This window comes from Arvicanthis niloticus, chromosome 2 (genome assembly GCF_011762505.2).
Source record: "Arvicanthis niloticus isolate mArvNil1 chromosome 2, mArvNil1.pat.X, whole genome shotgun sequence".
Taxonomy (NCBI): Eukaryota; Metazoa; Chordata; class Mammalia; order Rodentia; family Muridae; genus Arvicanthis; species Arvicanthis niloticus.
In genome coordinates, this window is record NC_047659.1 from 16,528,156 (window position 1) to 16,538,329 (window position 10,174).

Below are 10,174 nucleotides of genomic sequence, written 5' to 3' on the forward strand. Positions count from 1 at the left end.
ATATAGACAAAACACTTACACACATAAAAACAAACAAACAAAATAATTAATTAATCTGGTAAAGACATCAAACAACAACCCTGATAGTGAAGGACTGAACATTTTTTCCCTGAGGATAGGAGCAACAGCAGGACCTCGCTGCTGCTCTTCCACTTGGCATTGTGTATCTAAGCTAGGACAATGAGACAAGTAAGGAAGAAATGAGATCGCTTAGAGAATGGTAAGTAAGTAACTTGCATTTGTCAAGAGCATGGTCATCTATGTAAAGAAATCCCCCCAAAAATTACTGAAAAGAAAAAAAATACAGATGAGGAAGATGGTAGGACCAACATGCAAAACTCAATTACATTTATGTGTAAAAGCAATACAAGTAAAAAGAAAATTAAAAAACAGTACCATTTATAATAACATCAAAAACATGAATTAGAGAGCAAATCTAATGAAAGAGCATGTATGCGTTGAAAACTAAAATTCATTTCCATGGCAAATCCATTCACTTAGGTCTTCCTGGAATTGCCTTGAAAATGATCTAAATGAGTGGAACGATATAGTATGTTTATGAGACCTCAGTGCTCTAACGAAATATTACCAGTTCTAAAGAGTTGTCTCAGATCTTCGACTAATTCATAGTCAGGACAGTCCTACCCAAAAGCCTGGCAAGCTTCTCCTGGTAAATATTGACAAACTAATTCTCAATTGAAAAAGCAAAGGCTCTGGAATAGGCAAAATAAAATGTTGACAAGGGTGAATTTGGGGTACTCATGCTAACACTTTCAAGACTCATTCCGAGGCTATTGTGAACAAGGCAGTGTGGTGATTTGACCCCTGCATGCATGAAACAGAATAGAGTTCAGAGATAGGCTAAGTCACATGTGGTCATATATTTGACAAAGAGATCCAGGGTAATTAACACTAATAAAAGACACAGAAACAATCCTATGTCCAAATTCATATATAAATTATAATTCATATCCAAATCTCCAATTAAGCTTAACCCTCACATCATCCAAAAGTTAGCTGAAGATACACTACAGGTCCAAATATAAAGTTCCAGAAAATAATGTAGGAAAAACATCTTTGAGCCGTTGATAAAGCTTCCTCAGATATAATGTAAATGACATAAACCATAAAGACAACACTTGGGACTGCAGGTGTCTCAGTTGGTGGGGTGCTTGCCTGGCATGGTGGGTTGAGTAAGAATGGCCCCTATAAGGTAATATATTTGAATGCTTAGTCACCAGGGAGTGGAACTGTTTGAAAGGATTAGAAGGATCAGAAGATATGGCCTTGTTGGAGGAAGTGCATCATTTCGGGTGGGCTTTGAGATCTCAAAAGCCCATGCCAAGCCTAGAGTCTGTCTTTCTCTGGCTATGGACCAGGATGTAGTTCTCAGCTTCTGCTCCATCACCTGCCTGCATGCCACCATGCTCCCTCTGAAACTGTAAACAAGCCCTCAATTAAATGCTTTCTTTTGTAAGAGTTGCCTTGGTCATGGTGTCTCTTCACAGCAATAGAAATGAGATACCTAGTGTTTGTGAAGCCCTGTGTTCAATTCTCAGCATTCTACCAACAAAATGTGGTTATGTAATCCCAGCACAGAGAAGTGGACACAGACCAATCAGAAGTTCACGGTCATCCTTGGCTAGACAGTGAGTTCAAGACCAGCCCAGAATACTTCAGACCCCATTGGCAACGAAGATAAAGCTTTAGAAATTGAACTTTATCAAAATTAAAAGCATCTACTTCTGGTAAGTCACTGCTAAAAAAAAAAATGAAAAGACAAATCAAAGAATGGAAGAGAATGTGATAATAATGTTATTCAGAATTTTAAAATAACACAAAGTAAAATGTTAAATCATGGGCAACAGATTTTATTTTATGAGTATGGGTGCTTTGTCTGCTGCATGTCTGTATACCACATGTGTGCCTGGTACCCCCAAATAGGCCAGAGAAAGGGGTCAGATACCCTGGGCATGGAATTACAAATGGTTGTAAGCCATCATGTGGGTAATAAATAGTACTCAAACTTGCTTTGTCTAGAAGAGGAGCCAGCACTCTTAATCACTGAGCTATATCTCCAACTCCCATGGACAATCATTTTAAAAGACAATTCTTTCAAAAGAAACAGGTAGATTCTGACTTTGAATCTGTAACTTTCAGAAGAGTAGAATAGAAACTTTCCCCTTAAAATGCCTCCTGAGAACCAGGCCTAGTGGTTCAGGCCTATGGTCCCACTTACTCAGGAGGTTGGTACAGGGGAGTTGTAGGTTCAAGGCTTGCCTGGGCAACTTAGTGAAACACTATCTCAAAATAAAAAGAGGATTGAGAATGAAGCTAAGTGGTTGCGTGCTTGCTTATTATGTTGGAGTCCCTGAGTTCAATCCCTAGGACAGAAGAGAAAAGGCATCTTTGAGTTTCCTGAATCATGGTAGGACTTCCATGTAGGATTACACTGGGATACTGCGTGGAGATCGAAATTGTGTAAAGAGAGACCCATGTACATCACACAGAGGGAGCTGTCTAGATGAACCCTGCAAGGAAGCTTCTACCTGACTTTTATGTTGTAGAAGTCAGTGTTTGCAATCTGGGTGTGATAGTGCAAACCTGCAATCCCAGGACCCAAGGACAGGAGGATGCCTGAAAGTCTAGGGCCAGCTTGGCTTACAGGAGTTAACAGACAGCCAGGGCAAAGTTGAGATCTTCTATTTATTATATGAAGCAAAGTAATCCAAATTCAAAAAGACAAAGGCATGCTTTCTCTTGTGGGCAAACCCTAGATGTGTGTGAGTGAGTGTGTGTGTGTGTGTGTGTGTGTGTGTGTGTGTGTGTGTGATGAAACAGAAAGGAGAACATGAGAAAAGGGAAACACATCTTAAGGAAGGGAAAGGGAAACAGGCAATAGAATACGTGCAACATGGAAGTTGAATGGAGACTTCAGGGCTTGTGGGAAGGGTGGAGGAAGGGAAGGGAGGGGCTGAGAGGATGTGACAGGGGATGGCAGATCAACAAAAACTAACTATATATGGAAATACCATAATGAAACCCAATGCTTAGTTTGCTAATTTGAAAAACAAACAACTTTTAAAAAATTAGGATAGTTTGGGTTTGCAGCCCAGCCATATTCTGCCTACCCTCACAGAGGTGGAGGATGGGCCACAGCTTCTCCAGTTGACCTATCCCAGCCCTGGGCCTCCTTCGCTTGGAGGAAAAAGGTTCCAGAGAGCAGGGAGACAAGAAGCATGCTTCCCCCAGTGGTACTCTGCCCTGAAGAATCTTTCAGCAACCCAGACTCAGGAAAGGGCAGGGGGACTCTCTCCAGATGGATGGGGTGACCTCAACTCCGACTCAGTCTCTGTTTATAAATAGGGTGGGTGGCAGCCCTGGGCCAGCCTCCTGGGCTATCATCCCATCTTATTTTCCCAACAGTACCTTGATGCACATAGGGAGGTTGAAAACAAGAGATGATTTTTCAAGGCCATTGGCCAAGTTTAGTGTGTGCTAGCTTTGGACTCAAATCTCCAGACACAGGCTCGGGGATGGCTCCACCTTGAAGTCTTCTTGAGAAAAACTGAGAGTGGCACCTGGGTCAGAGAGGACGTTTGCAGAGACTACTGCTCAATGTGACCTCATGGGAGAGACAATTCCATCTTTTCCTTTTGGTTTATCTTGGAAAGACCCTCCCCATTGCAGAGCTATTTTCTAGTCTATAATATGTGCCAAGGTTGACTGGAGGCCAGCATTGGCTTGACAGCTTAAGAGGGAGCTGGGTCAAAGGCCAGTCCATCTTGTGAGATTCCCAGTAGGTCCTAAAGGTAAGTGACATAAAAGTAAGTGACCTGTATTTATCCTATCCCTCTTCAGACTGCCACTGCCCAAGCACAGTGTGCCCAGGATTCAGCCGCACTGAGGGGAAGCACTAGCTCTGTAGATTTCCATGTGAGTTCAACTCTTTCCTGTAGTCTGGCCTTGGCCAACTGCCCCCTCCTCTTCAAGTCTTCATTTCTCCACCCAGAAACTACAGGTACTCATCAGAGGGAGGGGGACAGGCTGACTGAGAACATTTGACAATGGGGCCGACAGAAAGTACTGCTCTAGAATGGGAGCTGAGAAAGGTTTCCCAGCATTCCTTCTTCTAGAACAGTGCACTGGATGCTAGCCCTGTGGCATGGGTGCTAGCTTTGGCTACGGGATAGGCCATGGTGGGTCAGCCCTGGTCCTTGCTCTTCAGTCCAGAGAGGAAGGTCAGCCACACCAGGCAGTAGCAGCATGTAGCCAAGGGATCCACCCAAAGAGGGAAGAAAACCCTGCCTGGGGCCAGGAAAGGCGTCCCAGAAGGGTGGGCTGTTTGTCAAATCACTGACCAATTACTTGAATGGAATCTATAGACCCCCTCAGTGTCTGCTAGATGAATATTATTGTCCTAGGAGAGTGCTTTTGATGCAGGTCCTGATGGATGAATAAGAGTTTGTCTCACTGGTGGGGAGAAGGGACTCTCCAGGGAAAGGAAACAGCATGTGCTAAAGTCTAATGACCAGAAAAGACCTGGCATGTGTGTATAGGGATAGAAAAGGGACAAGTTCTTACATGTACACCATAAATGCTCACAACCAACAGCCCTAACAAAGGACAGGGTAACAGGAGGAAAGCAGAGAAATGTATTTGATCATAGTTTGGCACAACACAAGGGCCTTCAGACTGAAGTCTCCAGAGCTGGGATGAACCATTTGTGTGTTTAGCTTCTGTGGAGCGGGCACACACATGTGCAGGAATGTGATTGGACCAGCTGGGGAGAACTATGGAGATGGGCTAAGTGGAGAAAAACCAGGTAAGTCATAGGTCTGTCCCAGTATTCCTATTCTCTCTGGCCCTGTAACTGTAGCATTTCTTTTTCCTAGATGTGGGGCAAGATACTTCTTACACAAGGTCATTGAGAGAACCTCCTTAGGGCTCTCTTATCCAAAGAGGCAGGGTAAGCTGGAGTGACATCTTGAGTTTTAGAGCTGGCATTGTGTGTGTGTGTGTGTGTGTGTGTGTGTGTGTGTGTGTGTGTGTGTGTGTTGGGGGGGGGGGAGGGTAATCTGGTTTCTAGACCTATCTTGAGGGAAAAGGAATTCTAGAGTCTTTGGTTTGTCTTGGGTGAGGAGAAAGGTGAGAGACAGGAAGCAGGAGGTCCCAATGAAAGTTTGCTTATGAGCCATTCCCTTTGGGATACTATTTTTCATGGGATGTGTGGGAAAGAGTGGAAGACAAATAACGAAATAGATACAGATGCCTGTCTTCACCTCCCAAGCACTGTGAACTCTTCTGGCATGGTCAATTGTAGGACTCAAATCCAGGACCTCATGAGTGCAAAGCAAGCACTCTCTCACCTGAGCCCAGGAGGAGTCTCAAATGGTTTAGGTGACACATCTCCGATGTGGCATTCCACACAGATGATGAACAAACAATGTCATAGAGGTTTCTGGAGTCTGGATGCCCCCAAGTATATGACATCTGTTTAGAGATTGTGACTAGGGTTTGTCTGAGTCTAGACTCCATTCTTCAGAGTGACTGGTGTGGGCCAGGAAGACAGGTGCGTCCAAGGGGTTTTAGAGAGAACACAGGGAGACCGATGAATGTCCTGGGATACAGGGTGAGTCTGATGCAGATTTCAGCCATGCAGATTTCCCATGTTCCTAGGAACACTTAATCTTCCCATTAGCTCAGGAAAACTCAGGGTACTTAGTAATGAGGCATTCAGTTCCGTCATACACTCTACTTGTTTTACATGCTGTGTGACTCTGAGTTGGGCGTAAGCCCTCTGTGGGCCCACAGTCTCCTTGCAGTAGCAGCGAGCCTGCTGTGCTCTCCCTTGGAAATGAGCCATGTCCCTTGCAGATTCTCTCCTGCTGACCACCCTGGCTGGGCATGACAAGAAACCCCAGCGCTTCTGTCTTGGACACAGCTGCATGTGAACCCCAGCTCTGGGATATACTGGTTGCTTAACTTTGCAGAGTTGCCCGATGCTGAGCCTTCCCACCCTCACTACCTTGTAAGATTGGTGCTGTGTACCCTAAAGGAAAACACTCCAGAGATGAGAAATAAAAGTGTTAATATGGGGTCATACTTCCTCTGATGCACCATGTGAAATCTGAGGTCAGCAGGTGTCATGCATCCCAGGGTCCTGTGAACATTAAAGTGGCTCCATAAAGCAATAAATAGCCATTAGCCTGACCATCTGGAGAAGTGGGAATGGACGACCCTGGAAACTGACTTGAATCTCTGAAATGAAGATGGAGAGACAGATATGGAGGCTGTCGAGGAGAAACATGAACAGATGTGGTAAGGAGTGTCTTGGGCAAGAGAGAGTACCATGTGCCCATGTAGCCTGCTTTTGGAAGCCTTCTGTAGAATATGCTGACTGGCTCTCATCTACTGTGTCTCTCAGGTATGGCTTTGCAGTAGCTGGGGTCTGCACTGGAGTGGGGTGACTTCATAGGACCCATAACTCTTCCTTGTTTTTCCTACTTTGGAACATCCTGTTGAGCCTGGGTTTTGCAGGCTACCAGAAAGGCTTTATTACAATTCCCAAGTCAAAAGCTTTTAGCCTAGAAGGTAATGAGCTCAGTAGATATCTAGGTCCTTGACCAATGAGAGAGTTCTTGTTCTGGGACCTGATCCACTATTGTTCCTGGACACCTAAACCAACCATCTCTTTCTTGCTGTTGGACTGGCCTAGGCTGTCCTGCCTCCCAAACCTCTCCATGCAAAATTCCTCACCTCTTGAAGTACATTCAAGAAGACCTAATGCCTGCACACTGGTTTTTCTTTCTCTTCCTCCCCATTGGAGGCCGGGCTGGGCAGCAGCTGGTTGGGGTTGGAGGGCTCTCCCCAGACTGTAGCTCTGCAAGGCCTTTCAACACACTGTTGTAGACAGAGTCTGCATTCCTTTACCCTTAATACCTCCTCTGAGAACAAGAAGAAACCTGAGCCTTCTATTCACTGTTGACCAGAAGAGGTGGGCTGGGCTGGGTAGAGGACCTCAGTTCCTGCCTTCCCTGAGAATGGAAACCCAAGTCTTCCCTTCCCTGTTTGGCTGCTAGGGCTTTGAAATCAGGGAACTAAGCAATGGCCTTTGTTGAACCCACCTAAGAAGATGGGGCTGCAAGAGAAAAGAAATTACCACTGATCAGAAAGGTTCAGCAGTTTCTAAACTCACTCATTGCAAAGGTCTTCCCACCCAGGTTTTTTCATTGCCCCCTTAGGCTTTTAGGGCCAATCGGAGGTGTAAGTTTTCTAGTCCAAGTTTACAGAGCCAGGAAGAGAAAGTAGTTCAAATCCATGTGGGTTTCTCAGTACCCCTCAACTCTTAGTTTCTATGCCCCAGGCACAGTTGGAGTTATCCATCGCATGCTGCACCTCTGTCTGCTCAGGTGTGAAATTCCTCCAGCAGCAGTTATTTGTCTGGTTGATGTAAGCCCACACTTCACTACACACTGGAGTCAGGAGCAGAGGCAGGAGCTCAGTGGTAAAGTGGGTAGCTAGTGCATGCAGGGCGTGGCTTCAGTCCTCAGCCCAACCCTTTCTGCTATAGTTTAGAAAACCGAGTCCTTCTGTATTGATTTGTTAATCTTGAAGAAGGCAGAGTGTACTGGCTGGTTTTGTATGTTGACTTGACACAAGCTAGAGTCATCAGAGAGGAAGGAGCCTCAGTCGAGGAAATGGCTCCATGAGATCCAGCGGTAAGGCAATTAATTCCTCAATTAGTGATCAATGGGGAGGGTCCAGCCCATAGTAGGTGGTGTCATCCCTAGGTTGGTGGTCCTGGGGTCTATAAGAAAGCAGACTGAATAAACCATGGGAAGCAAGCCAGTAAAAGCACCACTCTGTGGCCTCTGTATCAGCTCCCACCTCCAGGTTCCTGCCCTGTTTGAGTTCCTGTCCTGACTTTCTTTGATGATGAACAGTGACATGGAAGTAAAAGCAAATAAACTCTTTCCTCCCCAGCATGCTTTTTGTTCATGAGGTTTCATCACCACAATAGAAACCCTAACTAAGACACAGAGGTTGAAAGGCAGCCACAGAAACTGGTATTTAGGGATTCTGGGCAGGTTGGCTATCTTTCTCTGCCCTGGAAGTACAGAGGGCAGAGGTACCCTACTCTTTCCCTTCATAAGGGTCACAGTCTATCTTTCATAATAGCAGATAGACCAAGAGACAGCAGGGCAAATATATAGAGGTATCTTTTCACAGAATATAAGGTGAAAAAATCATACAATCACTCAGCTTTACAGATATCTGAACAGATAGGCAATACTGAATTAATTAAATGAGATAAACACAGTGAAAGACACTAGATTATGACCTGTATAAACTTTGATATTAGTGTTATTTTCTGCTATATATGGGCTTGGTATTATTGGGGGTCTAAAAATGACACCCTCAAAACAGAGGCCTTAGCCACAAACCCTGCCTGATGCTCTCTTAGCCTCTTCTGAGTTACAGGGATGGGCACCATGCTCAGCTGGACAAGAGAATCTTGAAGGGGAGATGTCTTAGCTGTAAAAGCACTTTCCTTGTCAGTGGGAGGGCCTGAGTTTGATTCCCTGTGAAACTTCTAGGCTTGGTGGTGTGTGTCCATAACCATTGGAAAGGCAGAAATAGGAGCATCTCAGAAGTTCTGGCTAGATCCTAATCCAATTGACGAGCTCTGAGCCAAGAGCAGTCTTTTCCTCTCCTTTGCCACACAAGACAAGCTGTGGTAGCTAGACACTGTCATCTCCTAAGAGGATCATGGGAATCAGAGATTCCTTTTAACAATGCCATTAGAACCTCTCCATCCCTCTCTTTGCAGCTACCTGTTAAGACACCTTGTCTGATAGTAAGTCACATAATCCTCATTCCAGAGGTATCCTGCTCCACACTCAGGAGGAAAGAATGCTAGGAAAAGCCTACAAGAATCTGTACCAACAGGCCTAGCTGGGCCCAACGCTCTGCAGATAGACTTTTGTCCTATCTTAACTCTGTCCATTGCCATCTGAAAGTGGACTTTTATCTGAGTCCACATGGTCATCTATGCTTCATCAACCCGAGAATAAAGAATGGCTTGAGTGCATAAGATGGCCCAGCAGGTAAAGATGCCTGCTGCCAAGCCTGATGATCTGGGTTGGAGCCCTTGGACCCATATACTGGGAAGAGAGAACTGAGAACTGACTCCACAAAGTTGTCTTTTGACAAAAGACAGACAGAGACAGACAGAAAGATAGACACACACACACAGAGGGAGGGAAGGAGGGAGAAGGGAGAGAGAGAGAGAGAAAGAGAGAGAGAGAGAGAGAGAGAGAATAAATTAAATAAATGGCGGCTTGTCTTGGGTCTTTGAGTCTTCCATCTGAAAGTGTCTGTGTCATATAAAACTAGGACAAACACATTTATTGCCCTTTTCCCTCATGAATCTGCCTCTGCCCCAGGGTATCAGCCGAGACCCTTTATAATAGTCCTGGAAGGGATTGGGGTGTTCTTTCCTGGGGTAGCCTCCCCTGATCCCCACCTATCTCAACCTGGTAAAAGAACATGTTCTCACTTTCCAGGTCCTGATGAGGATGAAGGAACTGGCTTAAGGTCTCATCACCAGGAACTAGGAAGCTGGGCTCTGAATTCCCTCCAGAGTCTGGGTTTCTAACTAGACTCTCAGCTGCAGTTCTGCCCAGAGGCGTCATTACAGCATTATGGTATGCAAGCTCCAGGCTTCAGGAAGAATGTGCGGGACTAACAGCTGCCTGTCCCAGGGCTCCGCTGAGCAATTCTGCTCAGAGCCACAGACTCTGGCTCCCAGCCACACTGTGCTTAGGCCTGCCTCCTCCATCTTCAGAGGCTCTGAAGCTTTCAGGCTCACCACCTCTTCTTCAGCGTGAGCCTGGGTAGCCTTTCCAGGGAAGTCACCCCAAAACAGCCAGATGCCCAGAACACCAATGGGACAAGGGCAAGTTTTTCTGTTGTGATGAGGGGTTCAACTGATAGCTTCCCTCCTGGCATAAGGATGCTACTTTTGGACTATAGGTGGGAAATGGCAACACTAAGACAATCCTAAGACCCTTCCTAATCTGGCCTTTAAGATTCCAGCCTTGGGCTGGAGAGTTGGCTCAGTGGTTAAGAGCACTTTGTTGCTCTTGCAGAAGGGGGGTGTGTGTGGGTG

General features: G+C 45.6%; 1 long non-coding RNA gene across 3 annotated transcripts in view; it reads left to right on the forward strand.

The window, feature by feature from the left end:
• The window catches only part of LOC117703962 (uncharacterized), a 63,506-nt gene extending 53,332 nt beyond the window's left edge, over positions 1-10,174 (forward strand). For 2 of the 3 annotated variants that reach the window (XR_013108555.1, XR_004606204.2), the window contains 2 exons: positions 1,595-1,748; positions 3,523-10,174. This is a non-coding gene — a long non-coding RNA (uncharacterized LOC117703962). The remainder of the gene's footprint in view (positions 1-1,594; positions 1,749-3,522) is intronic. The other variant, XR_013108556.1, reaches the window with a different exon arrangement.